Source organism: Lucilia sericata, unplaced genomic scaffold (genome assembly GCF_015586225.1).
Source record: "Lucilia sericata isolate MDLA Ls3-8-SP2 unplaced genomic scaffold, ASM1558622v1 Contig000227F_arrow, whole genome shotgun sequence".
Lineage (NCBI taxonomy): Eukaryota > Metazoa > Arthropoda > Insecta > Diptera > Calliphoridae > Lucilia > Lucilia sericata.
Genome location: NW_023994254.1, coordinates 203,068 through 226,493, shown reverse-complemented (window position 1 = coordinate 226,493; position 23,426 = coordinate 203,068). Strand labels below are relative to the sequence as shown.

Genomic DNA, 23,426 nt, shown 5'->3' with positions numbered 1-23,426 from the left:
TTGTAGTTCAGTTCTAGTTCAGTTCTAGTTCAGTTCTAGTTCAGTTCTAGTTCAGTTCTAGTTCTAGTTCTAGTTCTAGTTCAGTTCTAGTTCTAGTTCAGTTCTAGTTCAGTTCTAGTTCAGTTCTAGTTCAGTTCTAGTTCAGTTCTAGTTCAGTTCTAGTTCAGTTCTAGTTCAGTTCTAGTTCAGTTCTAGTTCAGTTCTAGTTCAGTTCTAGTTCAGTTCTAGTTCAGTTCTAGTTCAGTTCTAGTTCAGTTCTAGTTCAGTTCTAGTTCAGTTCTAGTTCAGTTCTAGTTCAGTTCTAGTTCAGTTCTAGTTCAGTTCTAGTTCAGTTCTAGTTCAGTTCTAGTTCAGTTCTAGTTCAGTTCTAGTTCAGTTCTAGTTCAGTTCTAGTTCAGTTCTAGTTCAGTTCTAGTTCAGTTCTAGTTCAGTTCTAGTTCAGTTCTAGTTCAGTTCTAGTTCAGTTCTAGTTCAGTTCTAGTTCAGTTCTAGTTCAGTTCTAGTTCAGTTCTAGTTCAGTTCTAGTTCAGTTCTAGTTCAGTTCTAGTTCAGTTCTAGTTCAGTTCTAGTTCAGTTCTAGTTCAGTTCTAGTTCAGTTCTAGTTCAGTTCTAGTTCAGTTCTAGTTCAGTTCTAGTTCAGTTCTAGTTCAGTTCTAGTTCAGTTCTAGTTCAGTTCTAGTTCAGTTCTAGTTCAGTTCTAGTTCAGTTCTAGTTCAGTTGTAGTTCAGTTCTAGTTCAGTTCTAGTTCAGTTCTAGTTCAGTTCTAGTTCAGTTCTAGTTCAGTTCTAGTTCAGTTCTAGTTCAGTTCTAGTTCAGTTCTAGTTCAGTTCTAGTTCAGTTCTAGTTCAGTTCTAGTTCAGTTCTAGTTCAGTTCTAGTTCAGTTCTAGTTCAGTTCTAGTTCAGTTCTAGTTCAGTTCTAGTTCAGTTCTAGTTCAGTTCTAGTTCAGTTCTAGTTCAGTTCTAGTTCAGTTCTAGTTCAGTTCTAGTTCAGTTCTAGTTCAGTTCTAGTTCAGTTCTAGTTCAGTTCTAGTTCAGTTCTAGTTCATGTAACAGCAAGTTCTCAGTATGACATAAAATTCTTAATAAATTTTATTTTTAAACAAACTCTCTAAATCATTAATTATGAAAAACTTTTCACAAAAACATTGCTACACAGATTTTGTCCAAAAGAGTGAAAGAAAACATATAGAACATAAACCTTAAAAAACATTTAAACATGAATATTTCATGAACAATTAATAGCCTTGGTCTTGGTCATCATTTTATGGTTTTACCTTTAGAAAAACAAAAAATCAACTTCCAAGTAACCATGATGTTTCATTCATAAGAAACAATCGGCTGCAAAACAGACACCAGCAACAACCACAAAAAATGTAGGGGGAAAAAAAACGGACAGACCAACAGAAGGCCAATGCTAAATGGAATGAATTGGCAGTAAAGGGTCAACATGTTTCATTCGTTTTTTGTATATATAATTGTTGTTTTTTTGTTGCTGTTGTTGATGTCGATATGTGGTAAATCTTTTTGCCAAGTTATGACATTTTTGCACATGAATATTAAAAATTTTTTTTTTGAAAATATACACGCCACATACGGCTAAGAAACACAATAGAAAATGCGAAACAAAAACATCAACATATTTTGTTGGGCGGGGGGAACAGAAAGTTACAAACAACATACAAAATAGTTAAAGAAAAAATGTCGTACAATTACAGGAGGAAAAAATGCCATGTCATATTTTGAAATGGGTCTGTTGGTCATGATATGATAGAAAGAATTTAAACTGGTATTTAATTCTTATTTCTGGTTTTTAGTTGATTTAAGAAAAATTCTGCTCACTTTTGAGATTTTTCCAATGAAAACCTCTAATGTTCATACATTTAATTCAACCGATTAACAATAATACTGATTGCATTGAAATTATATCTTTTTAACCGAAAGGCTAAACAGAATCAATATTCAAAGCTATATTGATAAATTCAAATTAATCAATATCTACTCTAAAATATCTGTAGCTCATATATTTGTGCAGAAATTTTAATATATTGAAATTTGTAAGAATTTTAATTGAATACTAATTGACTCTACAGAACATATATTAATTTGTTATAAAGACTAATGATGAACTTTAATGATCTTTTTTTGTCTTTTACATAATTAACAATAAAAATCTATAAAATCAATTTTATCTTCTAATCTGTCTTTGATAATAACAAAAGCCTAAAATAATTAGATAATTAATGATGTTTGTCGGCTAGATCAAAACTACAAATCTAACTGTTATTTAGTAATTAATATAAATGTTAAATATTTTATATATGTATGTATATTAAACAAAACTATAATTAAATAAATCAAAATATAACCCAAAGGCATATGAATTCAAAATACAAATTACAGCTAAATTAACTGTATATATAAAGTATTTGAAATACATTTGCAATCAATAAAGAAAGGGAAAATTATTTAAAAAGATATTCATTAATATTTACAATAATGTTGTATTGTTGTGTTAATTACTTATATTTTGTGGTTACAAAAGAAAATCGCCCAAGTCATGAAATTGTTAACTTTCCAACAAAGTTTTTAGAAAATATTTTATTCTCATTAGAAAAAGTTTACAATTTCTATTGCTTTAAAATTAAACTTATTTATACACCTATTTTTCTAAGCACATATGTATGTACAAAGACATAAGGACAGACAAATCATAAGCTTCTTTAACTATTTAAACAAACTTTTATATATAGACAATCATTTATTTAAATATGTATATTATTAAGAATAATTTAATTAATTAAGCAAATGTATTATTTTAAAATAATTTTCTCTTTACTACAACTAAAAATACTACTATGTACTACTACTTGCAAAACTTCATTATCATCAGCAACACCATCACCAACAATATTATTATGTTAATAATTAAACCTAATATTCACTGTAAAACGTAATTAACTGCAATAGTTGGTTAGTTGACTGGTTTTTAAATGCATTTACTTGGCCAATGATTTTTTTTTATTCCATCATAATTATTATGACTATACAGTTGATAGTCTCCTGTGTATCTGTTAAACATTTTTTAATGTCTAATTTTAGTAATTTCCTTAAGAAAGTTTTTCATTACTTTTTTTGCAATAGCTTCTTGTTGTCTTTTCTTGTACTTGAACTTTTTTGTTGTTTTTTCCTGCTATTTTTCTTATAATTTGTTACTATTGCTGTTTACCTCTACTTCTTATGTATTTTTCTGTATTTGCCATAAAAGTATCTAAAACAGCAACAGCAATAGCATCAATAAGGAAAGAAAAAACATAAAGTTTCTCTAGAAAACCATAAAAGGGTCTTTTATAAACGCCATAAAATTAATATGGTTATAGGAACAACTGACAACAGCACTATAGTATAATCATCAACAACTATAACAACCTTAGCCACATTATGATCTTGGAGCACCGTTAAAGGAACAAGGAAGTACTCAACTTTTACTATAATAGTAAGTACCTGCTCCACCAAACACTGATTCGCAGAGTTGTACTTGTGTATACACTTATAGAAACTCACATAGAAAATGTTAGTTTCGAAAAGCTTTAACAGATTAAAAATTATGAGGTAAGGGGAAAAGTCGTTTCGAAAGTTCAACATGAATTAATTTGTATAACTAGTGGGGTTTTCAAGAGAAGATTTTTGGATTTCAGTTCATCATAAATTTTTTTGAATTCGGAAGGAACGAAAGGGGAAAAGCAGAAAACGAAGGAAAAGGGGGCGCGCGGAGGGACAAAAGGAAAAGCGGAAAACGAGAGTGAGGGGAAGGAGGCAGAGCGGGGGGCGGGCGAGAGGGGAGGGAGGAGAGCGCGAGCAAAGGGAAGCGAGCAAGGGGAAAACGGGAGACCGCGCGACGAACGAAACAAACGAACGAACGAACGAACGAACGAACAACGAACGAACGAACGAACGAACGAAAGAACGAACGAACGAAACGAACGAACGAACGAAAAGAACGAACGAACGAACGAAACGAAGAACGAACGAACGAACGAAGAACGAACGAACGAACGAACGAACGAAACGACGAAACGAACGAACGAACGAAACGAACGAACGAACGAACGAACGAACGAACGAACGAAACGAACGAACGAACGAACGAAACGAACGAACGAACGAACGAACGAACGAACGAACGAACGAACGAACGAACGAACGAACGAACGAACGAACGAACGAACGAACGAACGAACGAACGAACGAACGAACGAACGAACGAACGAACGAACGAACGAACGAACGAACGAACGAACGAACGAACGAACGAAACGAACGAACGAACGAACGAACGAACGAACGAACGAACGAACGAACGAACGAACGAACGAACGAACGAACGAACGAACGAACGAACGAACGAACGAACGAACGAACGAACGAACGAACGAACGAACGAACGAACGAACGAACGAACGAACGAACGAAAACGAACGAACGAACGAACGAACGAACGAACGAACGAACGAACGAACGAACGAACGAACGAACGAACGAACGAACGAACGAACGAAACGAACGAACGAAACGAACGAACGAACGAACGAACGAACGAACGAACGAACGAACGAACGAACGAACGAACGAACGAACGAAAAGAACTAACGAAACGAACGAAAACGAACGAACGACGAACGAACGAACGAACGAAAGAACGAACGAACGAACTGAAACGAAAACGAACGAACGAACTAACGAAAGACTAACGAACGAACGAACTAACAACTAAACGAACGAACGAACTAAAGAACTAAACTAACGAACTGGATAGAACTAACTAAACGAACGTAACTAACTAACTAACTAAACTAACTAACTAACTAACTCACTAACAACGAACTAACTAACTAACTACTAACTAACTAACTGACAAACTAACTAACTAACTAACTAGCTAACTAACTAACTAACTTTATTAGGACCTCTATCTATGTAAAATTCTAAAATCTTTTTCCGATCTTTAAAAAATGCTAACGTTTTCGATATTTTTCTTAAAAAAAATTTTAAATCTATTAATAAAAATTTTTATTGAAACAAGTGTTATTGATCCATGATGTTAAATCAGAGGAAAAGCAAGCAAAGGGACTGAGGTTTATCTCTCTTCCAAATTTAGTACCCAAAAAATATAAAAATTCATATAAAGTTGCATGTGAAAGGTTTCATTTTTCTCATTATTAGATTCTAATTTTGATTATAACCCTAAAATCATCAGCTTCTCATTTAGATATACATATAACTTTTTCCCCAAAACAATTTTAAATATTATGGGAGATTGTTGCCGCTGTTAACCATAACTGCTACAGCTAGTTGCGGCTATTGCCACTTTTGCTCTATTGTTGTTGCTCATGTTTAACATGTCATTTGGAAACACGTACCATTTAAACAACGATTAGAATTGATTGTAATTACTGGTAAACATGCTGCAACAACAGCAGAAGAAGAAGCAACAACAATAACTAAAATCAGTATAGAAGACAGTCAGCAACATTACTATCAGCGTCATCGTCACCAAAACAAAACAACAACAATAGCAATAATAACGATGGCAATAGCAACAACTTTTGTGTCACACATATACATACAAACTTATATTAGAACTCAGTGTGTGTGATTCTCCCAGTTCTTACTAATAATGTATGTTGCAAGTAACCATAACTAAATGTGTAGTAAGTACCAGTATAATTATTACATAACCTTCCCACTATACGAACGCATAGTAACATCTTTTGATTGTGACCAACAGTCAGCAGACTAACCAGCGATGGAACAACCAACCGACCATATTAACCAACTTATATTATGAGTATTAATGATGGTTACTTGCAATAATTTCGAAATAAGAAAAAAATAGAAAACTTGTTAGAATTATACCCAGAATAACATTGTGTTCGTATGCGTTTGATTCCATAATTCCCTTTAAGATTGTTTTTTCCTTTTGTATGCCTGAGTCCATGAGAATCGGCCAGTGTGCAACATCTCCTACCAGTTTTCTTGTTCTTGTGTTTGTATGTGTGTGATTATTAAATAAAGTTATTTTTACTTAAACTGACATTAATAAGAGCAAAAATTATTTTTATAACAAGTACTTATTGTCATAATGATATTAAATCGAGAAAATAACAAAAACTAATGATAGAAAAACTAGAAAATTATAACTGGTATCACAACTAGAGACAGAAGACTCATAGTGGTTCAGGCGTAGCCACTTAATATGGTCTTTAAGGAAAGACTGTAGGGAAATGAGTTTGGAGAATATCTATTAAATTCTAGAGAAATTTTAAAATTGTCGTGATGTGATTTGTTAAATATTATATTAGGATGGTTCAAAACAGGGGGGTAACGAAAAAATAATAACATAAACTAGCGTTTTTCAAAAGTCGGCCCTGTTAATACTCATATTTTCATTACTATCTTTAAAACACAAATATTACTCAAGGTTAATTTTAAATATTTTAAATAAATGTATTTAATTACAAAATTTACGGTTAATAATTTATTTGAAAACTATTAATAACCTTTAATTACACAAACAGTTTGTTAAAGAAAACTAAAAAATTTATATAAAAAAACTAGTTGTTAAATAAAAAGAACTAAAAACTAGTTGGTTGTTTACATCATCTGATTCTGACACTTGACTTTCCATGTTCTAGTGTGGTTACTATCCGTTTTCCTCTCCACTTACACTCTGCCACAACCACTAAAATTATAAAGTTCTTTCAAAGAGTGAAAAGCCAGTTTACCCACTACTTTACTAAGCTGCAAGTCAAGTTGTTTATTAAGCCACAAAATGTAAAAAATAAATATTTAAAAAGTTTTTTTCATAATGACCTTGACCAATACAACGCTTTTAAAGTACCAGTGGTGACAATTTTTTAATATCAATATGTTGATGACATAAATTTCAAACAAATTCAAAAGCAAAAAAATAAAAAAAACCTGCACAGTTTGTTGCAAAATTATTATGCAGCCATTGGTATGGAATACTTTGTTGCAGCAGCATCAACAGCAACAGTGCAAAAGAAAAATCTAATAAAGCTGTAGATTTTTTTTATATTTTGTAGGATTCTTATATTAAATCTTGAAAAAGTAAAATACTTTAGTTAAGTCAGCATAAATTATACTGCAGTGAGTGTAACAATTGTTATCCCAAAAAAGAGAAAAACCATTTTAAAAGATGAAATGAAAATAATACTTTACAGTATATAAGCAAATACAAGGGAATCCCGATGGATTTATAAAATTCACATACTTATAGGATTTGAAAATAGAGAGTCATATCAAAAGTTTCGGGACTGAAACTAAAACAGACCTAGAACTGAACTAGAACTGAACTGAACTAGAACTGAACTAGAACTGAACTAGAACTGAACTGAACTAGAACTGAACTAGAACTGAACTAGAACTGAACTAGAACTGAACTAGAACTGAACTAGAACTGAACTAGAACTGAACTAGAACTGAACTACTGAACTGAAACTGAACTAGAACTGAACTAGAACTGAACTAGAACTGAACTAGAACTGAACTAGAACTGAACTAGAACTGAACTAGAACTGAACTAGAACTGAACTAGAACTGAACTAGAACTGAACTAGAACTGAACTAGAACTGAACTAGAACTGAACTAGAACTGACTAGAACTGAACTAGAACTGAACTAGAACTGAACTAGAACTGAACTAGAACTGAACTAGAACTGAACTAGAACTGAACTAGAACTGAACTAGAACTGAACTAGAACTGAACTAGAACTAGACTGAACTAGAACTGAACTAGAACTGAACTAGAACTGAACTAGAACTGAACTAGAACTGAACTAGAACTGAACTAGAACTGAACTAGAACTGAACTAGAACTGAACTAGAACTGACTAGAACTGAACTAGAACTGAACTAGAACTGAACTAGAACTGAACTAGAACTGAACTAGAACTGACTAGAACTGAACTAGAACTGAACTAGAAACTGAACTATAAGAACTAGAACTGACTAGAACTGAACTAGTAAACTGAACTAGAACTGAACTAGAACTGAACTAGAACTGAACTAGAACTGAACTAGAACTGAACTAGAACTGAACTAGAACTGAACTAGAAACTGAACTAGAACTGAAACTAGAACTGAACTAGAACTGAACTAGAAGAACTGAACTAGAACTGAACTAGAACTGAACTAGAACTGAAACTAGAACTGACCTAGAACTGAACTAGAACTGAACTAGAACTGAACTAGACTGAACTAGAACTGAACTAGAAATGAACTAGAACTGAACTAGAACTGAACTAGACTGAACTAGAACTGAAACTAGAACTGAACTAGAACTGACTAGAACTGAACTAGAACTGACTAGAACTGAACTAGAACTGAACTAGAACTGAACTAGAACTGACTAGAACTGAACCTAGACTGAACTAGAACTGAACTAGAACTGAACTAGAACGACTAGAACGAACTAGAACTGAACTAGAACTGAACTAGAACTGAACTAGAACTGAACTAGAACTGAACTAGAACTGAACTAGAATACTAGAACTGAACTAGAACTGAACTAGAACTGAACTAGAACTGAACTAGAACTGAACTAGAACTGAACTAGAACTGAACTAGAACTGAACTAGAACTGAACTAGAACTGAACTAGAACTGAACTAGAACTGAACTAGAACTGAACTAGAACTGAACTAGAACTGAACTAGACTGAACTAGAACTGAACTAGAACTGAACTAGAACTGAACTAGAACTGAACTAGAACTGAACTAGAACTGAACTAGAACTGAACTAGAACTGAACTAGAACTAAACTAGAACTGAACTAGAACTGAACTAGAACTGAACTAGAACTGAACTAGAACTGAACTAGAACTGAACTAGAACTGAACTAGAACTGAACTAGAACTGAACTAGAACTGAACTAGAACTGAACTAGAACTGAACTAGAACTGAACTAGAACTGAACTAGGCGTTCTTTCTCTCGCAATTTAATTTCATACAATTTAAATTTAACTTATAATTTTACAAGCAACTACAAAAATTAAAATTTAGAATTTAAGCAATAACTACTGCATTTAACTATTATAGTTTTTGGTAAATAATAAAGGAGCATAATAAAAATCCTACTGTAAAACTTTCATTTCCACATAGGAATGGTGATAATAAATAGACATACATACTCATGCAACAACAACAACAAAAATTTATACACTTATAAACATTTATAGTATTTTTATATATAGTTTGTATTTATTTTATTACAAAAAAAATCATATTTTTGTCATACTTTCCTTTTTCGGGAAATATACATATAAAAATATGTATGAGTACTATGATGATAGCACAATATTTGAAAACAACAAATGTTTTATATTTTATAAAAGAAAAAAGAATATTTTTTCTAGATAAACATTGCATTTTGCTCACAAGGATATAAAGATATTTGCTCGTATAAGGTTTATATTTTTTTTTTCTGGGTGACAATAGTTGAAATACCAACTTAAAGTTTATACATATCATGTGAACATTAGTCGGGCACTTAGAAAATTGATTTATTTTTTAAACAAATCTCAAATCTTTTAATTGATGTCTCGAATCTTATGCATCCATTACTTGTAGTTATCAAATATTTAAGTAAGATCCTTTTAAAGGTATTCTGTTTTTTAAAGGTCGGGTCTAATGTTCATTTTACAGGATTGTATGTAATATATGTATATATGTATGTGTGTTTATTTTTATATATGTATGAGTGATATCTTGTGTAGTTTTTGTAGAATATTTATATTTTTATATAAAAGTATTGAAGTTCATATTTAAGAATATGTATAAACTGACTAACTACTGAAAGTATTGCACAATAAACATAGTAGTTGAGAAAAAATTTTTTTGTTTGAGTTTATTCTTCAAATTTTTGATTTTTTTCGGAAAAACTTTTCTTGTAAAATGCATAGAGGAATATATTTATATTTTAAGTTTTTTTTTCTTCGTCATATAGTTTTGTTGTCAAGTACAAAAATTCAAGTATTAAATACTGTGTAAAAAGTCAAATACATAAAATGTTTAAAAAACACTTGTACCAATATACAAGTATATTAAGTAAGTACGTACATATGTGGCTGAAATTATTATTTAGTGTGTTATCGAGGCTTTTTAGTCTAAGCCTTGATGATACTGCCAAACTTCGTAATGATAGGGCTTCATATGACGCTAGTTCCCATACAAAGCTCAATTTAGAAAATGACTTGAATGACCACAATTCACTTATAAATACTAGCATCACTATGAAATTCAGCATAAATAAATAAACTTTAATTCATCCACAAAAAGGTTTATATTTGATCTTAGTCACCATATAAAGACTTTTTCGCAAATTTTTTTTTATCAATAAATTGCGGAATCAAAGTAAATTCCATTATAAATGCTTTATTCTAAAATAGAAATCATACTCATAACCGGTGTCGTAATGATCGGGCCTAATTTGATTCTAGCCCCATACAATCAGAAAATGACTTGAATGACTACAATTCACTTATAAATACTAGCACAGGCGCGGAGAGGGAAATTTCCCTTTACCGTCCCCGAAAATTTTTCATACAAAATATAAGAATGACGCTATAAATCATATTTTATACTCATAACTGGTATAGGGAATCATATAGTCGGTCATGCCCGACTATAATTTTTTACTTGTTTTTTTTTTTTTTTTTTCGTACGTATTCCTACTGAAATGCAACATATTCTCAAACCCCTTCTTTGTATATAAAATGTGCTATATCAAGGGGAGATTAAGAAGGAGAAGATTCGGCTGCTACTGACGGGACTTAGTAGACGAAAAGGTTATAGAATTCAAAACTCTTCACATAGAAAAGCGCACAAGTATTATAAAAACAATGCTGCAATGCAATCCCTAATAGGTTAGGGAACTAAGCCCAGCTTTCCTACTTTCGTACGCACTCTGCTAAACAATCAGTGTTTCGGTAATAGAGCTTCTTGATTATACTAAAGGAGTATTTGACTCTTACAACCATTCTCATAACTCTCCAATAAGTTTCTTTTTAAAGTTCAGATCGATCTATAACTAGTAGTAGCCCTCTTATATACAAATCTCCCAATTACTAATCGTTTTAACAACTTCTGATATATAACTAAGTTAAAAAGCAATTAATATTAGTATTATTCTCAAACATTTTTTGTTGTTAAATATTTGTACCAAATTTTATATAAAACACTTAACAACCTATATAGGGTGTAAACTAGTCGACCACAATTTTGTTTCTCATTTTTCACTACCATTAATTCTATATACAAAATCCGTTTGCTTCAGTTGACTAAGTTTTCCATGACTAAGTTTTATAGAATAAGAAAATCCCTCATATTTGTTTAACCACTACTTAATATTCCACTCTACAATTACAAATAGGGGCAGCACACACACACACAAGGTGCTGGTAATGATGACGATGTAGTAGACGACAACAATAAAGATGATTTTGATGACGATTTTCTTTTTCAAAAAACACTTGTCTGTATTTGGGTTTATGTATCTTATATACATATACTAGAATACACGACAGTATCTCTCTGTGTGTGTTTATGTCTAATAAACAAAACTGTGGGTGGATAAAGAATGGTTGAATGAAATTGTTTGTTTCTATCAAACATCCACAGGTGCTTTTTCTTATGCTTCAAGAAACACTTTAACAAACAACCAAACAACAGAGAACCTAAAAATTCCGGTATTCGGGTGGAAGAAGAATATTTCAAGCACAACTTAAGTATATAAATCAAATTGAAAAAAAAAAGCAAACAGCACACGTACAAATAAAATAGCAAACAAAAAAAAAAATATGAAAATATTAAGAAGTATACTACACTACTCAGTATCTTATGAATTTTCTTATCAAAATTCATAACGGTTTTACAGACAATAAGGATTTTCATAAGTATTTTAAGGGATAAGGACAGATAAGCAGACAGACGGACAGACAGACAGACAAAAAACTAATACTTAAATTAAAATTCATCATCCACATTTTCATTGTTGCTTTTACATAATATTATTTTTTTATTATGATTATTATTATTGTTGTTGCTGAGGTTGCTTTTATTGTTAACCTTGAAAATAAAAGCCATTTCTATTAAAGTTAATGAATTCATGATGATGTTTTTGTTTTGTAAAAATTTGATATTGATTAAGGCCAGATTGACAAAACAAAACTAATTTTCCAATTTTTTTTTTTTTTTCATTGTCATTCAAATTTAATTCATATTGACATTGTATGGATGTCAAACAATAATAGCAACTTCTATATGGAAGTGATAGCCAATGATGATGATGATTTTCAACATCACCACCAGCAGCATTTTCATCGATATTCTCTTATTTTCATGTAAATAAATTAGAGTTGTCTTTGTTTATTTTGTTGTCGAACTACCGCCACAACTTGTCGAAAAGAATTATTCTATATGGGAGAAAAAAAAAAAAAAAAAAAAAAAAAACGGTTTTACGATGAAAACAAAGAAAAAACGGTTGATAATGAAAAGTTCACCCAGGCATAACAAAAATTACATATTCAAATTTTTTTTTCGCTTTTTTCCTCACATCCATTCATTTTGATATGAATCATAAATTTTTACAGGTGGAGAAATTTTAGGAGTTTTTGGAAATAGTTTGTGTAGGATCATTTTGGGCCATTCCAGTTTGATGTATACATAGTCTGGAAATTATATCCTTTTTGAAAAAAGTATTTTGCCGATTTTGGACATGTCTCCGAAGAGGAAACTTTTGTACCAGACTTATGGCCAGTCATTTTTGTCATAAATATTTGGATTTTTTCTATTTTTAAGAGAAGTTCCTCCTATATAATCAACACTTTGATCTACTTTTTATTGGGTAGACTTGAATTTAGAACTCTAATTTATTTTTCCCAGTGCATCACCTGCAACAAAGCAACAAAAATTTTGTCTTGTAACAAGAGTGCGCTCCACTTGTTGTACTTTATATCTCTTATTTATTTCTAGTTGTTGTTTTGTTTTTTTTCAGAAGTATTTTTATTATATTTTTGTGATAATTATTTTCCACCCGCTTTTTTTTCTGGAAGACACATTTATATTTTTGTATAAATTATGTATGTAAATGTGTGTAGCTTTGTATGTGATGTTGCATTAATACGGTTGCGCTTTGATGCCTTTCAACCGAAAACCTGAATTGTTAAGAATAAAAAATGACAACAGCAACTACAACAACATAATAATGACATTGAGGATAATGCACTTTTTTTGAAACAAAAAAAAAAGTACAACAAAATTATACATAATTATTATTATTGTTTTGTTTATCTTTCTATTTACGAGTATTATTATCATTTTTTATGTTTAACATTTTTTTTACCTCTACAAATTATTATGTAAAACAATAAGAGCAACAACTGCAACAACAATAGTGATGTCATTAAAAATAAAATTTGCATTTTAATCAGATGCATCAGCAACAGCAACAAAACAAAGAAGTCAAACAAAAAAAAGTGAATAGTGAATTTCAAACAATGAAATTAATTTTTTGTAAATTTAAAAACAAATTCTGTAAATACTTTCTTAAGTCTTCATTTCCTTTTTGTTGTTATGTAGTAATGCTCTAGAAACTTCGAAAGTGGAATTACAAAACTATTTCAAAAAATCCAAAAAAACGAACCCTTAAAATTAAACAAGTAAAAAAAATTGTACGTACAGGTGTCTTCTAGTGTTTGGTTTTTGTTTAAAGGAAGAATATAAAAGTGTGGAATAATCTTAATAATTTTCAGAAAAATAAATATTTACTTTTAATCTTAATATTATTACAACAAAATGCCAATGTCTACTATAGAGAGGGCTATAGGCAAGACTGGACTACAAACTTAGCTGTAGAAAAGACTATAAGCTCCACTATAAAGAATATAACCTGGAATATAGACAAGACTGCACTTTCTCGACTTTAGATATAATTCTAATCTAGACTATTTAAAAGTATATAGTCTAACCCAAAGAATTAACTATAATCTGGACTACAAACAAGGCTATAATCTGGACTATAGACAGGAATATAGTTTAGACTACGGACAGGAATATTGCTTGGACTATAGACAAGACTATAGTCTGGACTATAGACAAGACTATAGTCTGGACTATAGACAAGACTATAGTCTGGACTATAGACAAGACTATAGTCTGGACTATAGACAAGACTATAGTCTGGACTATAGACAAGACTATAGTCTGGACTATAGACAAGACTATAGTCTGGACTATAGACAAGACTATAGTCTGGACTATAGACAAGACTATAGTCTGGACTATAGACAAGACTATAGTCTGGACTATAGACAAGACTATAGTCTGGACTATAGACAAGGCTATAGTCTGGACTAAGACAAAACTATAGTCTGGACTATAGACAAGACTATAGTCTGGACTATAGACAAGACTATAGTCTGGACTATAGACAAGACTATAGTCTGGACTATAGACAAGACTATAGTCTGGACTATAGACAAGACTATAGTCTGGACTATAGACAAGACTATAGTCTGGACTATAGATAAAACTATAGCCTGGACTATAGACAAGACTATAGTCTGGACTATAGACAAGACTATAGTCTGGACTATAGACCAGACTATAGTCTGGACTATAGACAAGACTATAGTCTGAACTATAGACCAGACTATAGTCTGGACTATAGACAAGACTATAGTCTGGACTATAGACCAGACTATAGTCTGGACTATAGACAAGACTATAGTCTGGACTATAGGCAAGACTATAGACTGGACTATAGACAAGACTATAGTCTGGACTATAGACAAGATTATAGTCTGGACTATAGACAAGACTATAGTCTGGACTATAGACAAGACTATAGTCTGGACTATAGACAAGACTATAGTCTGGACTATAGACAAGACTATAGTCTGGACTATAGACAAGACTATATTCTGGACTATAGACAAGACTATAGTCTGGACTATAGACAAGACTATAGTCTGGACTATAGACAAGACTATAGTCTGGACTATAGACAAGACTATAGTCTGGACTATAGACAAGACTATAGTCTGGACTATAGACAAGACTATAGTCTGGACTATAGACAAGACTATAGTCTGGACTATAGACAAGACTATAGTCTGGACTATAGACAAGACTATAGTCTGGACTATAGACAAGACTATAGTCTGGACTATAGACAAGACTATAGTCTGGACTATAGACAAGACTATAGTCTGGACTATAGACAAGACTATAGTCTGGACTATAGACAAGACTATAGTCTGGACTATAGACAAGACTATAGTCTGGACTATAGACAAGACTATAGTCTGGACTATAGATAAGACTATAGTCTGGACTATAGACAAGACTATAGTCTGTACTATAGACAAGACTATAGTCTGTACTATAGACAAGACTATAGTCTGTACTAGAGACAAGACTATAGTCTGGACTATAGACAAGACTATAGTCTGGACTATAGACAAGACTATAGTCTGGACTATAGACAAGACTATAGTCTGGACTATAGACAAGACTATAGTCTGGACTATAGACAAGACTATAGTCTGGACTATAGACAAGACTATAGTCTGGACTATAGACAAGACTATAGTCTGGACTATAGACAAGACTATAGTCTGGACTATAGACAAGACTATAGTCTGGACAATAGACAAGACTATAGTCTGGACAATACACAAGACTATAGTCTGGACTATAGACAAGACTATAGTCTGGACTTTAGACAAGACTATAGTCTGGACTATAGACAAGACTATAGTCTGGATTATCGACAAGACTATAGTCTGGACTATAGACAAGACTATAGTCTGGACTATAGACAAGACTACAGTCTGGACTATAGACAAGACTATAGTCTGTACTATAGACAATACTATAGTCTGGACTATAGACAAGACTATAGTCTGGACTATAGACAAGACTATAGTCTGGACTATAGACAAGACTATAGTCTGGACTATAGACAAGACTATAGTCTGGACTATAGATAAAACTATAGCCTGGACTATAGACAAGACTATAGTCTGGACTATAGACAAGACTATAGTCTGGACTATAGACCAGACTATAGTCTGGACTATAGACAAGACTATAGTCTGGACTATAGACCAGACTATAGTCTGGACTATAGACAAGACTATAGTCTGGACTATAGACCAGACTATAGTCTGGACTATAGACAAGACTATAGTCTGGACTATAGGCAAGACTATAGACTGGACTATAGACAAGACTATAGTCTGGACTATAGACAAGATTATAGTCTGGACTATAGACAAGACTATAGTCTGGACTATAGACAAGACTATAGTCTGGACTATAGACAAGACTATAGTCTGGACTATAGACAAGACTATAGTCTGGACTATAGACAAGACTATATTCTGGACTATAGACAAGACTATAGTCTGGACTATAGACAAGACTATAGTCTGGACTATAGACAAGACTATAGTCTGGACTATAGACAAGACTATAGTCTGGACTATAGACAAGACTATAGTCTGGACTATAGACAAGACTATAGTCTGGACTATAGACAAGACTATAGTCTGGACTATAGACAAGACTATAGTCTGGACTATAGACAAGACTATAGTCTGGACTATAGACAAGACTATAGTCTGGACTATAGTCTGGACTATAGACAAGACTATAGTCTGGACTATAGACAAGACTATAGTCTGGACTATAGACAAGACTATAGTCTGGACTATAGATAAGACTATAGTCTGGACTATAGACAAGACTATAGTCTGTACTATAGACAAGACTATAGTCTGTACTATAGACAAGACTATAGTCTGTACTAGAGACAAGACTATAGTCTGGACTATAGACAAGACTATAGTCTGGACTATAGACAAGACTATAGTCTGGACTATAGACAAGACTATAGTCTGGACTATAGACAAGACTATAGTCTGGACTATAGACAAGACTATAGTCTGGACTATAGACAAGACTATAGTCTGGACTATAGACAAGACTATAGTCTGGACTATAGACAAGACTATAGTCTGGACTATAGACAAGACTATAGTCTGGACTATAGACAAGACTATAGTCTGGACAATAGACAAGACTATAGTCTGGACAATACACAAGACTATAGTCTGGACTATAGACAAGACTATAGTCTGGACTTTAGACAAGACTATAGTCTGGACTATAGACAAGACTATAGTCTGGATTATCGACAAGACTATAGTCTGGACTATAGACAAGACTATAGTCTGGACTATAGACAAGACTACAGTCTGGACTATAGACAAGACTATAGTCTGTACTATAGACAATACTATAGTTTGTACTATAGACAAGATTATAGTTTAGACTATAGACAAGACTATAGTCTGTCTAGGTCTATTGAAAAGACTATAGTCAGAATTATGGACAATATTATAGTCTAGACTACAGACGTGACTATAAACTGTCACTATAGACAAGACAACAAGATTATAGTCTAAACTACAGATACGACTTATGTATGTCTGGAATATAGAAAATACTACCATATGTACTATAGACTACAGAAAATGCTATGACCTGAAGCTGAGAGACTTTAATCAGGACCATAGTTGGGATTGTAGACAAGAATATAGATTCGATTGTAAACAAGAATATAGCTAGGTCCGTGGTCAAGACTCTAGTCGGGACCATAGTAATTTCTATATTTCGAACTATGTATATTGATGGCTATAGTCAGTCAGACTTATTTTTATTGAATTTCAGAACTAAAAATTTCATTAAAAAGCAATCCACCACATTTAATTACCTTAAAATTTTACGCTTATAAATATTTATGTAGCTTCTTCAAGATGACTTAATTTAATATTATAATTTAGTTTGCTGCGGATTACTTCGAAAAAGCCAACAAAAGCTTACAATAAAATTTAACCCCTTTAGCATATAAAAAACTATGCACCAACATTAAAATATTTGCCGTTAAAACTATGATGATGGTTTTTTAACAGTCATAAAGCAGATGAACAAATTTAAGAACTTAATGGTTGGCTGACGTGCTGGAAGAAAAAATTCAGTCAATTCGTTTTATGGGCATTGCACGTGTTTTAAATGCCACCCTTATAAATGAATTGAGTACAACATGAAAATACGAGTGTAAAATATGAAGAGTTCATTTAACGTTTAGAGTTGTTCATAAACTAAATAATGGGTTTGGTGGGGAAATCTTTTACAATGTGTTGCCGTTCTAATTATAAATTAGATTAGAGCTGGCCTATCTAATTTTTATAATGTCGGTAGAGTCAAGTTGTTCTTTTTGTCGGCCTTAACGGTTTAGTTTAGTTTTATTATAAATATTTATTCAAAATATATATATATATTGACTTCTAGAGCCTTTCATCTGTCTTTTATAGTTTACCCAACAGACATGGGGATGTTATATTGAAAATATATTTTTTTGCGATCTACAACCTATATAAAAAAACTTTAACTAGAATAAAAAAATACTGAGTTTTTTTTATTAAACTTACTTGGCAACCCTGTTGTGAAGTAAATAAACCAAAAAGAAAACTATGCAGTTTTTTTCACCGGTAAATGCAGGGTTTTTGTTTGAACACCATTTTAACTTAATGGAAAATCAATATTAAATTTGTTTAAAATTTTAAATTAAACAAATATTTTCACTTAAATTACAAAAACAAAAAGTATCCACTTAATAATAAATATTTAGGAAAATTAGTCCAAAAAATGGCACAGACTTTAGATTTTTAAGAAAACATTGAACTTTTTCAGACTGCTTTAAAACCTACACATTTCATGAGAGTTTAATTATGACAAACAACTTGTTTTTAATTTCTTATAAATTCTTATTTATATTTATTACTAATATTTACTTTTTTCCTATAAAGAATTAATTTGTAAACACTAAACACTTGTCGGCTTTTTAAAACACGTTGTTTATTTCAGAAGTAGAGAAAAAATTACCTGTCATTTTTTGTTAAATTTTGACATAATTGACGCTTGCGCAATGTCATTTGTTTGCAATTCGTAATAATCTCTTTATGCTATAGCAACAAAAATAATGCAACTGCAAATAAGTTATGTGTTAAAAGTTATATCCAGCATTCAACATTTCTGTCTAAAAGTATGCTATACTTTTGATTTCTGTTATGTATAGCAGCAATTGTTTTGTTGGTATTTAAAAATAGTGTTGGAAAACGGAAAATGATCAAATTTAGGTGCGTTTCTTTGCTAAATACTTTTTGATCATCAAGGTTTGGAAAAATGATATTTTAAAAAATAATTTTCATAAAAACTTACCTTGCTTTCGTTACATTTTTAATGATGTAGTTTTGACAATTCCCTGTAATAGAAAAAAATCATATTTAATATTTCTGAAAGTTAATAATACACAATTAATAATAAAAATTTTAATTTGTTATTTTTATAAAAGTTTGTTTCTAATCGGCCACTTGGAATATTTCTTAAAATTTCCTTAAATCTTGTAATAAGTAACAATTTTCTATTTTCGCTACAATAATACCGTTATATGCATAGACATTAAATTTTCCCGATATACAATATTTCATATCTAGTTGTTATGCAAAAGACCTCTTTGAATATTGCTCGTCCTTCCATTTATTGTACTAAATATATTCGGGAACAAATATTAGATTCAATCTGAACAAAAAAAAGTTCAAATTTATTTTTTCCAGAAATGGAAAATTTTAAAATTAAATTTGAAAGCCATTTCTGAACTTTTATTGAAAAATGTAAATTTAGTTTGATAGTATTACTTTCATATTAAATTTTTATAAAAACTTGGGGATTTATTTATATAGAATATTTAAAGCACATATCATTCAGAGTTCCACTATTAAATAAAAGAGATGAATTCCACAAACCACTTCCCTAAGGCGAAATGTTAAGGTTGGGTCGCCAGTTTGACATTTCCCTAGTTTGGGTTCCTATGCCTAAAAACTATTATGGAAATGCTTTTGATATGATACTATTTAGCAGGTTCTTTCTGCAGAAGGCTGAAAATAGATAGAATGGTCTAGACACATGCAAAGGGTATAATTTAATGTAGCCGTCTTTCAATAAGAAACCCAACTTATAACTTGAAATAGGAGGGATATAAATAAAATTGTGGAAGAATACATAATTTCCAACTTTAGTGAACTATCTGGGTCCAGACTCAACGAGATATCTCACTGCTTCACGCTGGATCTACCACATCAATATGCAGTGCGTTATATATGATGTGTATGGTCTCGCCAAAACGGGGTCCTTACACAGAAAAAAAATATGCACAATTTTTTTCTTAACAATCGTTTGCTTAAATTTAATTTCGATTTTTATAAATATTTTTATTTGGGTTTATAACGAATTTGTTTGATGTTCACATAGAAGGAAAATATTTTCTAACAAACACTTTATTGAAATAAATTTAATTTTCAGTAAATATTTTTACTGATTCAATAAATGTTTTTGTTTGAGTTTTATTTTTATGTCAGCATATGGAATACAACAATAAAACCAGTTTTGGATTGTACTAAAATGAATTGATATAATTCTTATTTGGTTTATAACATTTAATGTATAAGTGTTTCAGTTTTAACAGTACAAAATAATAGTTTCTAGAATTAGAAACGTTTTCTTAAAAATGTTGTAAGTATATATGTAATTTTTTTACTTTTTGTTTTAAATATTTTTTTGTTAAAATTTAGTATATATTTTTTAACAAAATTTTTGTAGATTCAATAAAAAGTTTTGCTTATTATTATTGCCAAAATACAATAAATAATTTATCTGTTTCAGATAACATATTTGCTTGAATTTCAGTACAAATACTAATAACTTTTGTTATTGTTTCAGTAAAATAATTGTTTGGAAATGTTGCGATTATTTATTAATGTTTTTCGTAAATAGTATATTATTTTAATAAGAAAAATCCTGAAATTTTTTCAATAAAGAATTTACGAATTTGAGTACTTGATTTTACGAATTTCGTGATAGGTCCTATTTTAGTAAAAAAAATACTTGGCTTTATGAATTTTTTGTTTGATTTTGAAATCCATTTTTTTCTGTGTTACGACTCTATTTAACCGTTTGTGCGTCCAAAGTCCACCAAAAGAAAATTTTTTTTACAAAAAAAAAAAAAAAAAAAATGCAAATGCTCGATCAAAGTACCCGTTAAAATTTAAAGAAAATGTCCCTGTTTGTGGATTTAAGGTAATTATTGACCATTTACCATGAACAAATTTCAACAGGGTTAGTCCTTATCCAATTAATGACATGAGTACCTAGGTTCTTCTAATTATTTTCAAAATTGAAAAGTTTGTTTCTTAACTGCAATTTCTGAGCTGATTAGTTTAAATTATATAATTATTATTTTCATAGTACAGACATCAAAATAACTCTTGTTATGTACACGTTACAAAGATTTTATCCTAAAAATATTAAACACCTCATTTTAAACAGACATTTAAAGAAATCTTCTCTATCCCTCCCCTTTTCACTGACATTTTACAAGTCAACATATTGAAGAAGTTTTAAAACCAATGATTTTATATTAACCCCACCGAGAGAAGAACGTAAATTTTCTTTACTTTTCTCATTTAACAAAACGGGAAACTAATGATTCTGCTTAATCTATTCACAAATTTCGGTTCCTTTGTTAAATTTACGACTTTTTCAAAGGATTAAAGTTTGTTAACCATAATTTCTCTACGAACACTTAATTACTCGAGCAGCCATCCATTCACTACTCTACCATTTATTACTCGCTTTTGCATGCATGCAAGTACATGTTACAATTTATGAGTATGAGAGTAATAAGTGGAGAAGAGACACACACACACATATACAAAGGGACAAAGAAAGGATGATAAACCTAAAGACAAGCAAGAAAAGAGGTGAAATTTTACAACAAAGTGAATGATGTTAATAATGATGATAATGTTGAAAATGTTGATGATTATCTTAAATTATTAGCGCCTTAATTATTTTCTGTTCTGGTAAACTACCAAAGACAAGTTTCCTGTTTCCTGTCAGTCAATGTTTAAATTCATGTTTAGACATGATGTCATTTGTTCTTTATGTTGGTTCGTTGGTTGGTATGGTTGGTTGTCTGTCTGTTCCTCCGTTGTTACTTGTGTAGATTTAGGTGAACGGCAGAACAAAATGATAAACATAAACATGAAGCTCTGATGGTAACTAACCAAAAAATAAACAAAATCTTTCATTAAAAAAAATTAAAGCAACAAAATATTTTATAGTTTAGGTATAAAGCTTAGGTAAAAAATTAAACATGTAAGAAAATTAAAATTATTACTCTTTCAAATACTTCTTTAATTTTAAGAGTGTGTAAAATAGTTATTTTAAATAACATTGTAACATACATATTTTTTATGGTTTTTGGTCCATTTCTGGGTATATGATTTCTAGCCAAATTTATGTGTTGACATTTACTTTTAAAAAACTTGTTAAAAATTTTAATGAGAATTTAATGAATCATAACTTATACTGATATGCTGCTGGGTAAACCGAAAAAGATAAAAATTTTTGCTTGAGTTTACTCCAACAAGGATATTGTTGTTTAATTTTAATTGCAATTATTATGTATGTAGTACAAGTAAGATTGACATGTTTTTGTAATTTTGTACATTGTTTGTATAATAAATTCATCTTTTATAGTTTTTGAAACTTAATAAAGCAATAGTTTTACTTAATTAGAAGAGGGATTTGTTCATTTTATTTTATAAAGTCAGTAAAAAAATATAAATTTATTTAGTTTTTGAGTGACTAGTAGTAATTTATGGGTTGGTTTTCTCTATTTGAACACTTAAATTTGAAATTGTTAAACAATTTCCTTTAACTATAATTAGGGTGTTATAATGAGGTGAAAAGTTTTACTACATATGTGGAGTCAGTATTATGATAACTATGATAGCAATAAATCAACTCATAAACTTTTAATGAACAAGACTAGACTATATCATAATTCAAACTATAGTCCAGGGTAAAGAACAGACTATAGTCCAGTCAATAATCTAGTCTATAGTCCAGTCTATAGTCCAGTCTATAGTCCAGTCTATAGTCCAGTCAATAATCTAGTCTATAGTCCAGTCTATAGTCCAGTCTATAGTCCAGTCTATAGTCCAGTCTATAGTCCAGTCTATAGTCCAGTCTATAGTCCAGTCTATAGTCCAGTCTATAGTCCAGTCTATAGTCCAGTCTATAGTCCAGTCTATAGTCCAGTCTATAGTCCAGTCTATAGTCCAGTCTATAGTCCAGTCTATAGTCCAGTCTATAGTCCAGTCTATAGTCCAGTCTATAGTCCAGTCTATAGTCCAGTCTATAGTCCAGTCTATAGTCT

The 23,426-nt window shown here is 31.0% G+C and overlaps 1 protein-coding gene across 1 annotated transcript in view; it reads right to left on the bottom strand.

Annotated features, from left to right (window-relative positions):
* Positions 1-19,392, bottom strand: part of LOC119602399 (protein folded gastrulation) — a 127,187-nt gene extending 107,795 nt beyond the window's left edge. Inside the window, exon 1 of the mRNA XM_037953911.1 lies at positions 19,367-19,392. The gene's annotated coding sequence lies outside the window, so the exon portion shown is untranslated. The remainder of the gene's footprint in view (positions 1-19,366) is intronic.
* Positions 19,393-23,426: the final 4,034 nt, after the last annotated feature.